Source organism: Heterodontus francisci, chromosome 19 (assembly GCF_036365525.1).
Source record: "Heterodontus francisci isolate sHetFra1 chromosome 19, sHetFra1.hap1, whole genome shotgun sequence".
Taxonomy (NCBI): Eukaryota; Metazoa; Chordata; class Chondrichthyes; order Heterodontiformes; family Heterodontidae; genus Heterodontus; species Heterodontus francisci.
Genome location: NC_090389.1, coordinates 54,877,194 through 54,897,242, shown reverse-complemented (window position 1 = coordinate 54,897,242; position 20,049 = coordinate 54,877,194). Strand labels below are relative to the sequence as shown.

At 44.6% G+C, this 20,049-nt stretch overlaps 1 protein-coding gene across 5 annotated transcripts in view; it reads left to right on the top strand.

Annotated features, from left to right (window-relative positions):
• Positions 1-20,049, top strand: part of flnbl (filamin B, like) — a 174,769-nt gene that overhangs the window by 8,317 nt on the left and 146,403 nt on the right. Inside the window, exon 2 of one of the 5 annotated variants that reach the window (XM_068051653.1) lies at positions 2,990-3,110. The exons of the other annotated variants lie outside the window; for them this stretch is intronic. The gene's annotated coding sequence lies outside the window, so the exon portion shown is untranslated. The remainder of the gene's footprint in view (positions 1-2,989; positions 3,111-20,049) is intronic. 5 annotated transcript variants of the gene reach the window in all.

Genomic DNA, 20,049 nt, shown 5'->3' with positions numbered 1-20,049 from the left:
TCCATATATTTTCAGTTCCTTTTAATTTCTTTTGTTTCACTCCCAAATTTCAGTGGTCTCACAGCATAAGATAACCAGTACTCATACACACAGAACAACACAACAGATGTTGACAAGGAAATGTTAAAGACTGCCTTTTTCTCTGAACATTATAAATATTGGGAAATTGATGATCTTGGAAGTTCATTTTTTATTTTGTATTCCTAGTGAAGTTCTCCAGAAATATAGAGGCCCTTCCCTAGCTGCCCTGATTTTACCTGAGTGGGTCTGCTAGGCTACTTAAGAGTCAACTATGTAATGTATCACCAGAGTCATATGTAGACCAGACTGGCAGGTTTCCTTCCCAGATGAACATTCTAAACTGATGGGGTTTTTACAATGTTCATGATCAATCTTTTCTGCTGCCAGCTCACAAATCACCAGATTTATAGATTAACTTTCACATCACACATACAACTGAATATTAAGAGTATTAAGTACCCTTTTAAGAATTACAGCTGTTAAGAGAGAGAAAAGAACAGGAAAGGAAGAAAATGTTACTTTCTATTTAGATAGATGTTTGTGGAAAAAAATTAAAAATGATTACCTATACCCTGAAGCAAAATGTTATCCTTGTGACTGCAGAAGTTAAGTATTTATACATTTAATGGTGAGCTCCTTGACAAGTTTAGCACCAGACAGCCTATTGATGACAAATTGCTGAAGTGTTTATTGATCTTAAAAAAACACAGGTTGCGGTACACTTTTGCAAATGGTGTATCTTTAAAAATGAATCTTCTTTATGACATGAAATCTGTCACTCTAATGAAAGAAGATAAAGCTTCACATCACACAACAATTGCTCTAGAATCAGTGTGCTGATTCCAATAGTGCCATACACTGATTTTAAAACATTTCTTTCTTAATCATGCATAGCTTCATAAGGGCAGACCACAGTTATATTGTCCCTACACCAGAGCTACTTAGACCAAAAGCATCATTATTCTAAATGTTGTACTAGTGACAAAGTACAATTCTATTTGTTGAAAGGGTTGGGCAATAAAAAAAACACTAATTGCCTTTGAACTGAGTGGCTTGTTAGGCCATTTCAGAGGGCAGTTAAGCGTCAACCACATTGCTTAACTATCAGCAAATATTAAAATGTTTACCATCAGCTTAGCACAAAGGGAAATCAGTACCATCTATAACTTCTCTGCAATTTTCAGTCTTGTATTATTGTGGAAATCCTGTTAGATGTTATATTCAAGGTAAGTTACACTTCAATACCAGTAGGGGGTAGCATTGCGATAAACTCAGACATTTCTTCTCCCCACCCCAGTTTCTGTTGACTCTACAAACTTACAATTTTCCATGCCAACGTTACGTAACAACATTTGCAGTGTTACCACATATATTAGTGCAATAGAAGACAATGCTACAACTGGGCTGCACCTAATATGTCAACTATTTATCACTGTACAAACATGCCTGTATAATTTCCTAACTATTCGATCTATAAATGATCACACCTATACAAACAATTAAAGTCCCACATTGTTACTGGAATATAACATCAAATCAGGACAGGTACTCTCCGTAATTTCGCATCTCCTACATCACATTTATGTAGTTTCATTAGAAATGAACGGCTAAAAATCCATTCACACCCATTTTTGGATGTGTTTTGGGGGGGTGGTCACAATTTGAGTTCTGCCCACGCCGTTCCCGTTGAGCCTGGCAGCGGGTGAACTTCGTGCTGCCTCCCCATTTGAGTGATTTCAGCGTGCAGGCCAGCGTGACCTCCGCTGCTGGCTGGCTGCGTGCTCAACAGGTAGCTTAATAGTGTGTGAGGCCAGCATGTGGTCCAGCTCGACTCAAGCTCATGAAGACAGTCTGTCCCTCTTAAAGAGGAGCTGCACTGAATGAAAGGAGGCTGCTGCTGACTGTCAGTGCTGCAATTGGAGAGAAGAGAGATGGAGCACCAAGGCAGAGAGAGGGATCCGCTGTTCACGGATCCAATGCTGGAAGCCTCAGTCATAAAGGTGGACAAGAGGAGTATTTAATTTCACAGAATCATAGTACACTCAAAGGAGGCCATTTGGCCCATCGAGTCTGTGCTGGCTTCTTCAAAGAGCAATCCAGTTAACCCAGCTCTTTCCCCTTTTCCCTGCAATTTTTTTTCCTTTTAATTATTTATCCAATTCCCTTTTGAAAACTATTATTGAACTTGTTTCCATCATACTGGAAAGAGTTTTTTTCCTTTATTTACTCTAATTAAATTCCTAATGAATTTAACACTTCTATTAAATCTCCTCTTAGCCTTCTCTGCTGCAATCCTAGACTGTAGTGCTGTTTTATACTGACCCCTGTTAATGTGCCAGAAAGTAGTGGATGGAGAGGAAATCAAAACCATTTTGAAAACAGAAGATGCAGCTAATATACAATGAACAATCTGTTGACTGTCATAAATAAATAAAATGTGCCTTCCCCCTCTGCTTACTGCCTATTATTCATGTAGAACTGATGTCATGTTTCCCGGGGGGTTTGTGGGCTGTTAGGGGTGGGGTTTGGGGGGGTGGAGGGTGCCAGGGGGCCCTCAAGGAACACCCTCCAAAGGAAATGGGAGTAGGTGGCCAGGGAAATACATTCCCAGAGTCTGGCCCTGAGAACCTAGCTGCAGTGCTGGAAGAAGTTTAATGATCACATGTGGGTAGTCAAGGTCAGTGAATACATCTTCAAAGGACATCTCATACCCTCCGCACCACCAACCTTTCAGGCTGCTCAATGCACCACACCCTCAGCACTCACCCATCAGAAATCCCTAACACTCAGGATTCATGCTTGACATTCAGATACTCCACCCCCCCCCCCCCCCCTTACACATCTTCCAATGATGTTAGACTCACATCCACCTCTCGCTGCTTCCACATACCTCCAGCTATTCAGCTGTGGCAGGCACAACCAAACAAAGTGCAACTCACTCACTGACATTCTGCCCTCTCTCTTGCAGGATAAGGTTGCTCACAATAGAACGGAGCAAAGTTGAACCGGTGGACGACAGGCACACCTTTACGGGCTGGCTGCGACAGAACCTGTACCATCTGACATTGCCGAGAGTATTCCGGATGACAGTACGTTACAGCCTTATGCCCCTTCTCTCTGCTCCCACCTCACTCTCATCCTGCTATCTGGAATGAAGTGCAAGACCTTTTTGCTTTACACCCCATTCCCCCTCCCTCATCCAACCCTCCCATTCTGACTTAATGCTTTCAGATACTCAAGAACTGCTGCCTTCCCAGCCATAGCAGGCCCAGGAGAGAGAGAGAGAGCGAGCAATGCCACAACACTGATGAAGAAACACCATCATTTGATTTGATACTCACAACCATCAGCTCAGATACTGACACTGTGCGTACCTTGGAGACTAGTATAGAGTCGGGATCCGCATGTGGTGAGTCACCGGGTACGAGTGGGCTACAGCATGTGCACCAAGATGCTTGGTGCATTAGCAGGCCTATCACGGAGCCTGTTGTCACTGTCAAGGAGCATTAAGGAGTCCAGTTTCAATGTGGCAAAGGGCATCGCGCAGAGCTTGGAGCCCATCCTTTCCAGAGTGGAAATGGTGGCAACTCCATGGCAGCACCTGCAGATCCAGCTGGGATGCAGCATCTGGTGGCTGCTTCTCAGCTTCCATTGCAGCACAGGCAGGAGCTGCCCAACCTCTCAGTGCTGCAGTGGAAGCTCAGACAGAAGTCACGAGATCCATGCTTGTTGCCATACAGGCCCAGATTGCTGCCATCATGGCTACAGACCTCGGTGCTCAAATGGGCATGCAGGCTCTCGCAGCAGTCCAGCAATCGGTCCTCCAACAGGTTACTCTGATTGCTGAGGCTCCTCACCATGGGAGTGGCAGTAAGACTGTGGGGCACAAACCTACTGTCCTCTCTCAGGAGGACTGGATCCATGCTCACGCCACTGCCACTCTGCCAGTGCCCTTGCTGTTACTTCTCAGTCAGTCAACCCAGAATGCTGCTGCCCATGTCAAGATGGTGCAGTCTGAAGCAGGGCCGCTGAGGCCCAGAGCTGCTTTAGGGTATCCTGCAAAACTATCTGCAGGTTGCCCCAGGGAAAGTCAGCAGCCTTCCACCAGGCATGCTGCAACCACTGGGATAGCACTGCGTAGGAGCACTAGGACAAGCCCTGGCACCCACAAAACAGGCATGAAGGGGATGCACAAGGGTGAATAGTTCATTTCCATTTGTATAATTGGAATTATTGTTGGATAAAGATGTTATGGAACGATTACGATCGATGGCTTTTATTGTAGGATCTTATCCGAGGGAACGCTGCAATGGGGTGTCCCAGATGGATTGTGAGGTGGGGAATAGTGGATTCATGGTGGTAAAGGGAAGTTGTCCTATGGGAAGTGGAATCTGACCAGGCACTTGTGGACAGCCTGTCCAGAGCGAAAATTTCCTGGATGTATCCTCCCTGGCTCCTCTGCCTCCTCGCCCTCCCCCCACCCTCCACCTCTTCCTTCTCTTCCTCCCAAGATGCCTCCAGATTCCTGGTGGCAGTAGATGTGCCCTCATGATGACAATGTTGTTGGGGATGCCACATGATGAACTTGGAGACATGCTCCAGCATGTACTGGAGTGCTGCCCCTGTAAGTGGCATAGACATCAGAAGCATTGCTTCAGCACTCTGGTGGTCTGCTGCATGATGTTCCTAGTGGCTCAATGGCTCTCATTATATGCCCGCTGTCCTTGTGTGGTTGAGTGGTGGAGGGGGTTCATCAGCAACATGTACACGATATAGCCTTTGTCCCTAAGCAGCAACCCTCTCGTTCTTGCAGGCATGAAGGTGGTGGAAATGGCAGACTTCCTTCATTTTGAGGCAATCGTGGCTGGTCCAGGATAGCGGGCATTCGCCTACATGATGTACTGTTCATGATCGCACACCAACTGCAACTGTTGTAATGGTAGCATTTGCAGTTCCTATACCTCTCCTCAGTGACATGGGGGCCACAGTCACGTGTGTGCAGTTGTTGGCTCCCTGCACCATCAGAAACCCAGCTATCCTGGCAAATCCATGTGTCTACTTATCCTGCTTCTCCTTCCTTAGAGAGAACACAATGTAATCACCTCTCTCGGCATATAGGGCCTTCATCACCTCCAAGATGTATGTATAGATAGCCTACTTGGAGATGTTGGATATGTCACCTGCTCCTGCCTGGAAAGACCCAGTCGCATAGAAGTTTAATGCCACTGTGACCTTTATGGCCACTGGCAGCACTACCTTCCCCCTGGTGTGAGGCTCCAGGTCATGTTGACAGAGGTGACACAGTTCTGTAACCACCTCCTTTTTGAAGCTGAATCATCTCCGGCATTGCTCCTGGCTCAGATGGAGGTATAAGAAGTGCTTTTGGAAAATCCGTGGTTGGTACAGCCATCCGTGGAGACTCCTCCTCACTACGACTACGACGTTGTTGGTCACATTGCAGACACAGAGGTTCTGCAATGACAGCTCCCATACCTCTTTCAGACTACAAGTGACATAATCCTCTACCATTCCTGAATGGATGTATAAGCTCAATAGCAGACCTCTTAAAAACAAGCCACAGTATTTCCACCAACTTTGTCCGTAGAAGAAGTAAGTCAAAAGCACCCCATCTACAAGTTAGATGGCTGGCCCATTAAATAACATTAGTTTGGTGGGAGCGGAGGGAGGGGTGGTCCCTCATCCAGTGGAACACAAGTTCAGCTATGAGTGATTAGCACACATGTTCAGTGGACTTGCGCAGTTGAGTGCAGATATGTGCAGCTCCAACAACACTCAGGAAGCTCGACACCATCCAGGACAAAGCTGCCTGTTTGGCACCCCATCTACCACCTTCAACATTCACTCCCTCCACCGCTGATGCACAGTGGCAGCTGTGTGTACCATCTACAAGATGCATTGCAGCAACTCACCAAGGCTCCTTCAACAGCACCTTCCAAACCCATGACCTCTACCACCTAGGAGGACCAGGGCAGCAGATGCATGGGAACATCACCATCTGCAAGTTCCCCTCCACTCACATAAAGTGCAGTGATTGAAAGTACAAGAATTCAACCTGTAGATTTAGAAAGATGAACTTTTCTTTTAAAAATGGACAATGTGCTTTAAAATGGCTGACGAAGGTCAACAGACCTGGCCTTGTATATTCAAACTGTCTTACTACCTGGCAAGGACCGAAGGATACATTCCAAATTTAAGAGGTGTGAATTACACCATCCTGAACCCATCAAGAGACATTTTGGTATTGAATGGAGTCTTCTGAAACAAAGAAGGTGTGCAGTAGCCACATCCTGGGCCATTGTCGGTCACTGCAGGGAGGAAGATCTATGTCTCCCAACACAGACAAGATATGAGAGACTTTTAGCTTAAAAAGTAGCTCTCTGGAGAGAGAGACAGAGAGAGAAAAAGAATAAGGACAAAACATGACCAAAGCCTGTCCAGCTGGGAGCGGGGAGAAAATTCAGCAAGCCAAAAAAAAGTGTCCTGCTTTGAGTTCGACATTTCAACTTGTGCAGCAGAGAACTGGAAGTGATCCCCTGCCTTCAGACTGAAATTTTAACCAATAGAGAAATATGAAAACAACCCAGGCCTGCAACTGTAAAGAAAAATTGACTTCTGAGAAGATTCATCAGATTTAGCATGAACCCTGAAAACCTACCTCGCTTCAAACCACTTACCCCTTTTCCTCTCCTCCTGTCTCTTCGTCTGTGTGTGTGTGTGTATGCACGCAAGAGTGAGTGCAAGTGGGTGCAGATGCGACAATTTCAGGATAGTGAATATTTGCTCAATAAATAGTTTGTCTTCTGTTTTAAACCTACAAGAAAACCTGCCACTGTCTGTATTTATCTGACAAATAAAACACAAAAAGGGGGTTAAAACCTCTGCAGCAATTGTTTTTGTTAATCAGGTGGGAATTGTCGGGTAGATGCCAGTGTTGTAGCTGTACTGGAACAGCTGGGATAGGGGCATGACCAGTTCTGGAGCACAAGTCTTCAGTACTATTGCTGGAATGTTGCCAGGGCCAATAGCCTTTGCAGTATCCAGTGCCTTCAGCCGTTTCTTGATATCACGTGGAATGAATAGAATTGGCCAAAGACTGGCATCTATGATGCTGGGGACCTCAGGAGGAGGCTGAGATGGATCATCCACTCGGCATTTCTGGCTGAAGATGGTTGCAAATGCTTTAGCTTTGCCTTTTGCACTGATGTGCTGGGCTCCCCCATTATTGAGGATGGGATAGTTGAGGCGCCACCTCCTCCTGTTAGTTGTTTAATTGTCCACCACCATTCATGACTGGGTGTGGCAGGACTGCAGAGCTTAGATCTGATACATTTGTTGTGGGATCACTTAGTTCTGTTCATCACATGCTGCTTCTGCTGTTTGGAATAGGTGTAGTCCTGTGTTGTAGCTTCACCGGGTTGACACCTCATTTTTAGGTATGCTTGTTGCTGCTCCTGGCATGCCCTCCTGTACACTTCTTTGAATCCAGCAGCTAGCTGAAGCCAAATTCTATGCATATTTTGCAGGCATGCCATTGAATAACACAATAAGGAGACAATTAAAGGATTCACTATTTTGGGCCATGTTCTGCATGGCTTTTAGTTTCTTCCTCACTTTTTTATGGCAGAAACCTCATTCTTTTGATTTTCGAGGGCAGCCTGGACTGTAGCTTGCTGAGTGAGTAGCCTTCGGATCAAAAAATGGCAAGCCCGCTATTGTTTCCTTTATCACTTCCCTCCAGAGAAAAGAGAATTATCCTGCATTCCCATGGGAATTGACAGACTTCTGACTCATCCCAGCACAATACTGAACAGAATTGGACTTTGCAACCAAGGAAGTGCAGATATGGCTCCTGTCCAGGAAATCCCACCTCCTGGCAAGTTGTATTGGGAGCACACTCCCAGTTTGCAAATGAAGAAACAATGGAAAATGTGGAGATTGCCTCTTTATACTGGCAATGCAATATGTGTGAGGGCATGTATGTGGAGTTTTGGTTCCTTACATAGAATTACAGAGAACTTATAACACAGAAACAGGCTGTTCAGGCCAACTGTTCCATGTGGTCTTTTTATGTTCCACATGCCCCTCACAACATCTAATCCTATCAGCATATCCTTCTAGTCCTTTCTTCGTTGTGTACTTATCTAGTGTACTCACAGTTCCCAATACTTCCAAGTTTTGTGTCATCTGAAAATTTTGAAATTGTGCCCTATGTACCTAAGTGTAGGTTATTAATATATATCAAGAAAAACAGAGGTCCTAACACTGACCCCTAGAGGACCCCACTATATACCTTCTTCCAGTGCGAAAAACAACCATTCACCACCACTCTGTTTCCTGTCACTCAGCCGACTTCATATCCATGCTCCCATTATCCCTTTTATTCCATGTGCTCTAACTTTGCTGACAAGCCTGTTATGTGGCACTTTATCAAATGCCTTTTGGAAGTCCATGTACACCATATAAACCACATACCCTCATCAACCCTGTCTGTTACTTCAAAGAACTCAGCAAGTTAGTTAAACACGATTTGCCCTTAACAAATATGGGCTAGATTTCCTTAATTAATCCACATTTGTCCAAGTGACTTAATTTTGTTTGGAATGATTATTTCTAAAAGCTTTCCTATTGAATGGGGGAACAGGCTCAAGGGGATGAGTGGCCTACTCCTGTTCCTATGTACAACATGAGAAGCTTACTCACTGCACATATGGGTGGCAAATCTGATGGCCCGTTAGATTCCAGATTCAAATCTGTTAATTGGTAAACTTTACAATAATGTTGTACTGTCTATCCCTTTCCAGTGCTACCTTTTTCTTATTATAAATTTATTTATGTCTGAATTTTGTGTTCATCAAGGTAAAATATGCTTGGTAGGGAGATAAGACATCTTCCTCCTTTGCACCAGCATCAGCTCAAGCATTCTCAGAATATTGGTAATGTAATTTAGTTGCAGTTAGAGGTCTTGCTACATTGTCCTAATTGCGTTCCTCAATCTTATTTGCATAAATGTAAGATCCTACATCAGTCATTTTTACAGGCCCTATGAGTCAAGTTGTCCAATCAGTGAATCTGTGTACTAGGACAGGTACATGCCCCAACTTGTTTCATTTTAGCATTTTAACAATCATCTCACCATCTGTCTGGACTGAGTTCAAACATAAGTCCTTAATGTATAATTAAATTACTCAAATGTATTCAGCATTGTTCTGACTTACTGCGCCACCCAGTCCCCACTCCAAATATTGTTGAAAGACTGAGAGTATAGGATAGATTGTTTTAAGTTTCATTCCAACCTATGCAGATGCACAAGAAGAATCTTCCAGCATTCATGCCCTAACATATGCTAACTACTGATGCACCAGATTCCTTAATGCAGTGTCTAGAAGCCAAGCAGCAAGTGAAGTTATAAATAAGGTATTGGGGTGAACATAAATTGTTTGCACTGCAGTGCCAATCATTGTAGAATCACGATAGAATCTCACAGCACAGAAGGAGGCCATTCGGTGCATTGTGTCTGTGTCAGATTTTTGAAAGAAATATCCAAATAGTTGCATTCCTTTGCTCTTTCTCCGTAGCACTGCAAATTTTTCCTTTTCAAGTACAGATCCAATTTGCTTTTGAAAATTACTATTGAATTTGCTTCCACCAACCTATTCAGGCAGTGCATTCCACATCATCAAAACTCGTAGCAATCTGTGCCCTCTGGTTACCAACCCACCACCCAGTGGAAATGTAATGTATTTGCATTCTTTAAAAATTCCTTAATTTTTAGCTGCTTTTTCACATGTTAGCTTTTTATTGTTCATATCGTTATTAAAATTTTAACACATAATTATAGCAGGCGGTGGCGTAGTGGTATTATCACTGGACTAGTAACCCAGAGACCCAATCTGGAGACATGGGTTCGAATCCCACCACAGCAGAAGGTGGAATTTGAATTTAATTAATAAATCTGGAATTAAAAGCTAGTCTAATGATGGCCATGAAACCATTGTCGATTTGTTGTAAAAATCCATCTGGTTCACTAATGTCCTTTAGGGAAGGAAATCTGCTGTCCTTACCTGGTCTGGCCTACATGTGACTCCAGACCCACAGCAATGTGGCTAACTCTTACATGCCTCTGAAATGGCCTAGCAAGCCACTCAGTTGTACCTAACTGCTACAAAGTCAATAAAAAGGAATGAAACTGGACGGACCACCCGGCATCGAACTAGGCACTGGAAATTACAATGGCAAACCCAGCCCTGTCAACCCTGCAAAGTCCTCCTTACTAACATCTGGGGGCTTGTGCCAAAGTTGGGAGAGCTGTCCCACAGACTAGTCAAGCAACAACCTGACATAGTCATACTTTACAATGTCCCAGACACTGCAATCACTATCCCTGGGTATGTCCTGTCACACTGGCAGGACAGACCCAGCAGAGGTTGCGGGACAGTGGTCTACAGTAGGGAGGGAGTTGCCCTGGGAGTCCTCAACATCGATTCTGGACCCCATGAAGTCTCATGGCATCAGGTCAAACATGGGCAAGGTAACCTCCAACTGATTACCATCTACCACCCTCCCTCAGCTGATGAGTCAGTACTCCTCCATGTTGAACACCACTTGGAGGAAGCACTGAGGGTGGCAAGGGCACAAAATGCACTCTGGGTGGGGGACTTCAATGTCCATCACCAAGAGTGGCTTGGTAGCACCACCACTGACTGAGCTGGCCGAGTACTAAAGGACATAGCTACTAGACTGGGTCTGCGACAGGTGGTGGGGAAACCAACATGAAGGAAAAACATACTTGACCTTGTCCTCACCAATCTGCCTGCCGCAGATGCTTCTGTCCATGACTGTATTGGTAGGAGTGACCACCGCACAGTCCTTGTGGAGACAAAGTCCCGCCTTCACATTGAGGATACCGTCCATCGTGTTGTGTGGCACTATCACCTTGCAAAATGGGATAGATTTAGAACAGATCTAGCAATGCAAAACTGGGCATCCATGAGGCGCTGTGGGCCATCAGCAGCAGCAGCAGAATTGTACTCAACCATAGTCTGCAACCTCATGGCCCCGGCATATCCCCCACTCCACCATTACCATCAAACCAGGAGACCAACCCCGGTTCAATGAAGAGTGCAGGAGGGCATGCCAGGAGCAGCACCAGGCATACCTCAAAATGAGGTGTCAACCTGGTGAAGCTACAACCCAGGACTACCTGTGTGCCAAACTGCATAAGCAGCATGCAATAGACAGAGCTAAGCGATCCCATAACCAACGGATTAGATCTAAGCTCTGCAGTCCTGCCACATCCAGTCGTGAATGGTGGTGGACAATTAAACAACTAACTGGAGGAGGTGGCTCCACAAATATCCCCATCCTCAATGATGGGGGAGCCCAGCACATCAGTGCGAAGGATAAGGCTGAAGCATTTGCAACAATCTTCAGCCAGAAGTGCCGAGTTAATGATCCATCTCGGCCCCCTCCTGAAGTCCCCAGCATCACAGATGCCAGACTTCAGCCAATTCGATTAACTCCGCGTGATATCAAGAAACGACTGAAGGCACTGGATACTGCAAAGGCTATGGGTCCTGACAATATTCCGGCAATAGTACTGAAGACCTGCTCTCCAGAACTTGCCACACCCCTAGCCAAGCTGTTCCAGTATAGCTACAACACTGGCATCTACCCGGCAATGTGGAAAATTGTCCAGGTATGTCCTGTACACAAAAAAGCAGGACAAGTCCAACCAGGCCAATTACCGCCCCATCAGTCTACTCTCAATCATCAGTAAAGTGATGGAAGGTGTCATCAACAGTGCCATCAAACAGCACTTGCTTCGCAATAACCTGCTCTGTGATGCTCAGTTTGAGTTCTGCCAGGGCCACTCAGCTCCTGACCTCATTACAGCCTTGTTTCAAACATGGACAAAAGAACTGAACTCAAGGTGAGGTGAGAGTGACTGCCCTTGACATCAAGGCAGCATTTGACTGAGTATGGCATCAAGGAGCCCTAGCAAAACTGGAGTCAATGGGAATCAGAGGGAAAACTCTCTGCTGGTTGGAGTCTTACCTAGCACAAAGGAAGATGGTTGTGGTTGTTGGAGGTCAATCATCCAAGCTACAGGACATCACTGCAGGAGTTCCTCAGGGTAGTGTCCTAGGCCCAACCATCTTCAGCTGCTTCATCAATGACCTTCCTTCAATCATTAGGTCAGAAGTGGGGATGTTCGCTGATTGTGCAATGTTCAACACCATTCGTGACTCTTCGAATACTGAAGCAGTCCGTGTAGAAAATCAGCAAGACCTGGACAATATCCAGGCTTGGGCTGATAAGTGGCAAGTAACATTTGCGCCACACAAGTGCCAGGCAATGACCATCTCCAACAAGAGAGAATCTAACCATCTCCCCTTGACATTCAATGGCATTACCATCACTGAATCCCCCACTATCAACATCCTAGGGGCTACCATTGACCAGAAACTGAACTGGAGTAGCCATATAAATACCGTGGCTACAAGAACAGGTCAGAGGCTGGGAATCCTGCGGCGAGTAACTCACCTCCTGACTCCCCAAAGCCTGTCCACCATCTACAAGGCACAAGCCAAGAGTGTGATGGAATACTCTGCACTTGTCTGGATGGGTGCAGCTCCAGCAACACTCAAGAAGCTTGACACCATTCAGAACAAAGCAACCCACTTGATTGGCACACCAGCCACAAACATTCACTCCCTCCACCACCGACACACAGTGGCAGCAGTGTGTACCATCTACAAGATGCACTGCAGCAATGCACCAAGGCTCCTTAGACAGCACCTTCCAAACCCGCGACCTCTACCACCTCAAAGGACAAGAGCAGCAGATGCATGGGAACATCACCACCTGCAAGTTCCCGTCCAAGTCACACACCATCCTGACTTGGAACTATATCGCCGTTCCTTCACTGTCGCTGGGTCAAAATCCTGGAATTCCCTTCCTAACAGCACTGTGGGTGTACCTACCTCACATGGACTGCAGCGTTTCAAGAAGGCAGCTCACCACCACCTTCTCAAGGGAAATTCGGGATGGGCAATAAATGCTGGCATAGCCAGTGACGCCCACATCCCATGAATGAATAAAATAAAAATTACTCAAATGTAGTATTGGTCAGAGATATGGTAATTGTAACTGAAGGATCGCTAATTTCAAGGTCAAAGGGGACAAATATGAACCTGTGAGGCAAATTGGACATTTGATTTTGAATCAGAAGAAACTTGACACAATCTGTCCATAACGACGATTTGCATTTATATAACACCTATTATGGCACGACCGCTCATGTCAAAACCCCCAATCAAAATATATGATTTTGACTGCGGTGGGAGCAACGCACTGTCAATTCGGTTCCCCAACCCCACAGGTTGCATAACATATATCTTTAAGCTTTCAAATCGCAGAAAGCAGCAGCCGAATTGAACAATCTAGTAACCCCTGAATGAGGTGAACCAAACTAGGTATCTTTAAATATCAACAAATTAACTGCTTATTGGAAAAAAAACTACAAATCTTAAACACTGCTACGATAAACCAATATCAAAGATAACTTATTTAAAGCATTGCGACCAGGTGAGAAAGAGGTCTAGGGTTTCCTTTCAGCCTTCACCTGGTTTTAATTTTAAACACACCGTGTTTTTAGCTCCCACGTGGTGAATCCTTGTTTGCCGCTTTCCAATTATAAGACAAAGAAATCAGCACAAACAGGCTTTCTTAGGTTTAAAGAAGAAAAGTTGAAATTTATTAAACTTAAACTTAAACTCAAATTTGGTTGACGCCTACGGATACACGACGCGCCCGCGTTGCATGTAGATGCGATACACACAGATAAAGAGAGACAGAAAAGAGCAGAAGTGGAAAAGTTTGAAGCAATATCTGAAGAGTTGTTGTTACAGTTCTTAGTGCTCACTGTAGAGGCCTTGATTGTAGGTAGATCTTGCTTTTCGTTGGGGCCCAGTATTCTTCTTAAACCTTGTTCGCTGTAGGAGACTTTTCTCTCTTGGTGTTCATATGTCTTCAGTGGATTCAGAGGTTTGTGAGAAAGAGATGGGAGCAGACAGACAGACAGGAGCATTCTGCTTTCTGCAGGCTCTCAGTTCAAACTGTACAATTCAGAAACCCCCAGGTTGCCAAACAGGTTAATCATGTGACTAACTGGTCTGACCACATGTTGGCTCTGTGTATTGTATCATCTTAGCAGGGAATGGAATGTGCTTCCTGCCTTCAATGTCTGTTAGTATGTAAATGTTTTTTTCCAGCCAAGGTCTGGCAGTCCTTGTAACAGGCCTTCTCTTCTTCCCAGCAACAATTTGAAATGTAATGTTCATGTGGCAAAAGTAATATGCCTCATTCTTGGCAGGTGGGGGCCTGCATGACAAAAGAATCTAACTCCCACATTCGCATACATATACTCAACTAACAGGATTTCTGTTGTTTAATTAGCTGTTCGAAAAAATAGAAATAACAATAAAGTCTTTGCAGATTTATGTTCCTGACGAAATGGATTCTTCCCAATATAGAAACGGTCCAAGGCTGCTTGAAGTCTTCGCAGTTGTCCGATAGGAAAAAAAGGTTCTTCAACAGTAGGACAGTCAGTAGTCTAGTTCAGCAGTTGAAGTGTTGCTCTTCTTTCCAGTGATGAACACAATGAATCAACAAATAGCTTTTTTTTCAAAAATAATTAATCTGGCTTGACTTTTCAGAATTCTGAGAGGGAGTATAAATAGTCTTTAAATAGACTGAGGGAGAGCTCTCATCTTTCCTTCACATGCCAGAACAGTTTGTGACCCAACTGTCTCTGAACAAACAGTTTTCAAAGTTAAATGGCAACATTGTATGTCCTGTTCTCCCTCTCTGTATGGCTGTATCCAGGGCAACCAAGATGCACTTTCCGGTAACTTCTGAAGCTGGTTGCCTTAAAGAAGCACTGATCTCTTACAGCCTTAAAGGCACACAGCATATTTCCTGAGGGGAGAAAAAAAACAGGATCATGACACCTCCGCCCCAGCGAAATGAAATGCCATTTCTGAAATGCGTTTTATTACAATGCAAAAAAAATAGTAATTGAAAAAACACTTTTTTCCCCCCACATATACAGATAAACAATTTTCTGAAATGGTAAGACTATAGCAACAAGTTCCATAAAAATATTTCTGGCTTTACATTTTCCAAAGGTTGTCCCAATTAACCCATTTCAAATTTCCAAACATTGTCTCCCAGTTGTTTCGTGTTTTCCTTCCATGTGTCCCTATTATCCATCAACTCAGCCAGGTGAACTGCACACTAGGAGCACTGACCACTACTCGGTTCACTATTCTCTGAGAAGTTTCTCGAGTACCCCTTAACCTGCGTGGCGTCACTTGATACTGGAAATCCCTGTTCGGTATAACAGAAGTTGACTTTTCTTTATCCTGGGATGTCAAAGGAATTTGACAGCATCCCTCCAACACATTTGTCTCTGTAAGACACATGGTGTTGTCCACTCTGACCTTACAGTCCTTAAAATGAGAATTTGGGTAGGAGTTTGCCTTCTTTACCGCAGTTACTTTTCTAGAGTCTATGCAAGTTTGAGCCGACCCACCAGGTTTAGGTATCAAGACCATCTGCGAATTCCAGCTTTCCTGACTAGGTTCAACTAAGCTGCCCTTCAGCATGCATTGTACCTCTGCTTCCACTTGGGCCTGTCTCTCTGGACCTAAGCGGCAAGGATGTTGTTTCAAAGGAATGGTTCCCCCTATACCCACATCGTGTGTGGCTAAGGTGGTACATCCCGGCTTATCTCTACAAACTCTTTGAAACATTGTGAAAAGCCTGGTTAGGTCTTCATGCTGTTCTGCCTCTAAATGCAAAAGTATGTTTATTTATTTAGAGATACAGCACTGAAACAGACCCTTCAGCCCACCAAGTCTGTGCCGACCAAGAACCACCCGTTTATACTAACCCGACAGTAATCCTATATTCCCTACCACCTACCTACACTAGGGGCAATTTACAATGGCCAATTTACCTGTAAGTCTTTGGCAGTGGGAAGAAACCAGAGCACCCGGCGAAAACCCACGCGGTCACAGGGAGAACTTGCAAACTCCGCACAGGCAGTACCCAGAATTGAACCTGGGTCCCTGGAGCTGTGAGGCTGCGGTGCTAACCAGTGCGCCACTGTGCCGCTGTGGTCTAATGTCCCCATTCGCTAATCTGATACTTGGAGGTTCATTCTGAGAATTTCCCAGGATAGAGATGTGAGCATGAGAGCAGGGGGGAGTGTTGAAATGGCAAGCAACCGGAAGATCAGGGTCCTGCTTGCGGACTGAGCGGAGGTGTTCCGCAAAGCGGTCACCCAGTCTGCGTCTGGTCTCCCCAATGTAGAGGAGACCACATTGTGAGCAGCGAATACATTGAAAGAAGTACAAGTAAATCGCTGTTTCACCTGAAAGGAGTGTTTGGGGCCTGGGATAGTGAGGAGAGAAGAGGTAAATGGGCAGGTATTACACCTCCTGTGATTGCAGGGGAAGGTGCCATGGGAAGGGGACGAGGTGATGGGGGTAATGGAGGAGTGGACCAGGGTGTTGCGGAGGGAACGGTCCCTTCGGAATGCTGACAGGGGAAGGGAGGGGAAGATGCGTTTGGTAGTGGCATCACACTGGAGGTGATTTCAACACTGCCCCCTGCTCTCATGCTCACATCTCTGTCCTGGAATTGCTGCAGTGTTCCAGTGAACATCAATGCAAGCTTGAGGAACAGCATCTCATTTTCCAATTAGGCACACTACAGCCTGCCGGACTGAACATTGAGTTCAGTAATTTCAGAGTATGATGGGCCCCCCATTTTACTTTTATTTTTAGTTATTCTTTTTTTTTTACAATTTTTACATTTTTTTTGTATGTTTATTTTATTTCATCTTAGTTTGTTCAGTTTGCTTACCCACTTTTTTTTTCATGTTTGTACTTGCTGCTGTTCAATTTTCAGTCCGTTAACACCCTATCTGTACTAATGCTTTGTCTTTCAACACACCATTAACATATTGTTTGCCTTTGCTCCATGACCTTCTGGTCAGCTATTCTGTGACCTTGTCCTATCAACACCTTCTCCTTTGTTATCTCTTGCCCCACCCCCACTTTACTTGCTTATAACCTTTGACATTTCTAATATTTGCCAGTTCCGAAGAAGGGTCACTGACCTGAAACGTTAACTCTGCTTCTCTCTCCACAGATGCTGCCAGTCCTGCTGAGTATTTCCAGCATTTCTTGTTTTTATTTCAGATTTCCAGCATCCGCAGTATTTTGCTTTTATAAAAGAAAGTCTAGTTCTTTATCCCAGTCATGCTGATATTCGTGACAGTATGTTCTAATCATTGTTTTGAGAATCTGGTGAAATCTCGCTAAAACTCCCTGTGACTGTGGATGATATGCTGAAGATTTCAACTCTCTAATCCCCAAATTGCCCATGACCTCTTGAAATATCCTTGATATGATATTAGACCCTTGATCTAATTGAACTTCAAGTTTCAACCCGTATCTTAAAGAAATGGGTTAACTTTTCTACTACTACTCTAGCAGTAATTGTCCTTTAAAGGAATGGCTCTGGAAATCGAGTAGGCATAGCCATGATAGTATGTATTGATGTCCGGCTTTTGTTTTTGGCAAGGGTCCTACACAGTCTATTAATACCCTCCTAAATGGTTCCTCAGTCAATGGTATGGGAACTAGTTGTGCTGGTTTTATGGTAGAACATAGAACATAGAACAGTACAGCACAGTACAGGCCCTTTGGCCCACGATGTTGTGCCGAACCTTTAATCTACTCTAAAATCAAACTAACTACCTACCCTTCATTCTACTATCATCCATGTACCTCTCCAAGAGCCGCTTAAATGTCCCTAATGTATCTGCTTCTACTACCACTGCTGGCAGCGCATTCCATGCACCCACCACTCTCTGTGTAAAGAACCTACCTCTGACATCTCCCCGAAACCTCCCCCCAATCACCTTAACATTATGCCCCCTGGTGATAGCCCTTTCCACCCTGTGAAGAAGTCTCTCGTTATCCACTCTATCTATGCCTCTCATCATCTTGTACCCCTCTATCAAGTCACCTCTCATCCTTCTTCGCTCCAATGAGAAAAGCCCTAGTTCCCTCAATCTTTCTTCGTAAGACATGCCCTCCAGTCCAAGCAGCATCCTGGTAAATCTCCTCTGTTTCCTCTCTAAAGTTTCCACATCCTCCCTATAATGAGGCGACCAGAACTGAACACAATATTCCTAGTGTGGTCGAACCAGGGCCTTATAGAGCTGCAACATAACCTTGCGGCTCTTAAGCTCAATCCCCCTGTTAATGAAAGCCAACACATCATACGCCTGCTTAACAACCCTATCAACTTGGGTGGCAACTTTGAGCGATCTATGGACACGGACCCCAAGATCCCTCTGTTCCTCCACACTACCAAGAATCCTGTCTTTAAGCCTGTATTCTGCATTCAAATTCGACCTTCCAAAATGAATCACTTCACACTTTTCCAGGTTGAACTCCATCTGCCACTTCTCAGCCCAGCTCTGCATCCTGTCAATGTCCCGTTGCAACCTACAACAGCCTTCCACACTATCCACAACTCCAGCAATCTTCGTGTCATCGGCAAACTTGCTAACCCAGCCTTCCACTTCCTCATCCAAGTCATTTATAAAAATCACAAAGAGCAGAGGTCCCAGAACAGATCCCTGGTAGGTTGTGGCTTTCCTACCATTTGACAGGTATGGCATGTCCTACAAAATTGTCTCACATCTTCTGTAAGACCTGGCCAGTAATAATGTTGGCTTATGCCTGATTTGTTCTTCTGAATTCCCCTATGTCCTGCAAAAGGAATGTCATTTACGAACCGTAATAATTCTTGACGATATTTAGGTAATACCATTATCTGTTCAACAACTGTCCAGTCTTCATCGGCAGGTCTAGAGGCGGTTTCCATTTCCTCCTCAAAACCCCGTTTGCCTATAATAGCCTTCTTGAACGTGTTTCGCTCAGCTTCTGACAGAGCTGTCTGTGCTATTCGGTATATCTCTGGATCAATTTGCTGTGCTGCAATAATAGATGATCTGTTAAACATCTCATTTGAATGATCTAAATCCCCAAATAAGGTTTCAGATACTTGGTTATCTGTTGTGGTGCCCCTTTTACCTCCGACAATGGATCCTGTTTAGCCATTGCTCGGGTGACTACATACGCAGGAAATATTCCTGTAACTTGTTCCTGTAATTGCTCCATTTCCTTAATTTCACTTGGTTCCTCTGTAAAAATAGGAGAAACTGATACTTTTGATCCAGCCAAATCATTTCCTAGGGGTAGATCAATTCCCTTTACTGGCAAACTGTGCACAATTCCTACAGTTACTATCCCAGATATTAAGTCACTCTCTAGGCAGACTTTATACAAAGTTACGGGTATATACTTCCCACCAATTCCATTAACTAAAACTTTAGCATTCAAGGCACTCTCTGGTGGAAACGTTATATTTTTCCACAGTAAGAGTGTTTGAGTTGTTCTTGTATCCCTGAATATAATAGGTATTCCCACCTCACTTACAGGGTATGGAGTTACTCTCCCCTTTGACAAAAATTCATTGTAACCCACTGTTATTTTATTCTTAACCTCTACACTCCTTTTTAGTTTTAATATCTGGTTTTACAGCTGTCAAAGCTATAGCCTGGTCTGCTATACTCTCGGTCAGAGTCTTTTCCTCTGCACTATCTTTGCGTACCCCAACATGTCCAACGGGTTTACCTCACAATTTCCAGCACTCTGAATGAAGATGTTTTGTTGCAATGATAACACTTTGGCTTGCGAACCTCACTTCTACCCTCAGCACCTTCCTTTCTGACCGGAGGAGGTGATCCTGGGGCATTCCCAGCTGTTCCTTCTTGTCCCTGGCTACTTCCTTCCTTTCACTCCCCCACTTTCTATCCTTCTCTGGTTTATGGGGGTGATGAACAAAAGAGGTTGGCTTATT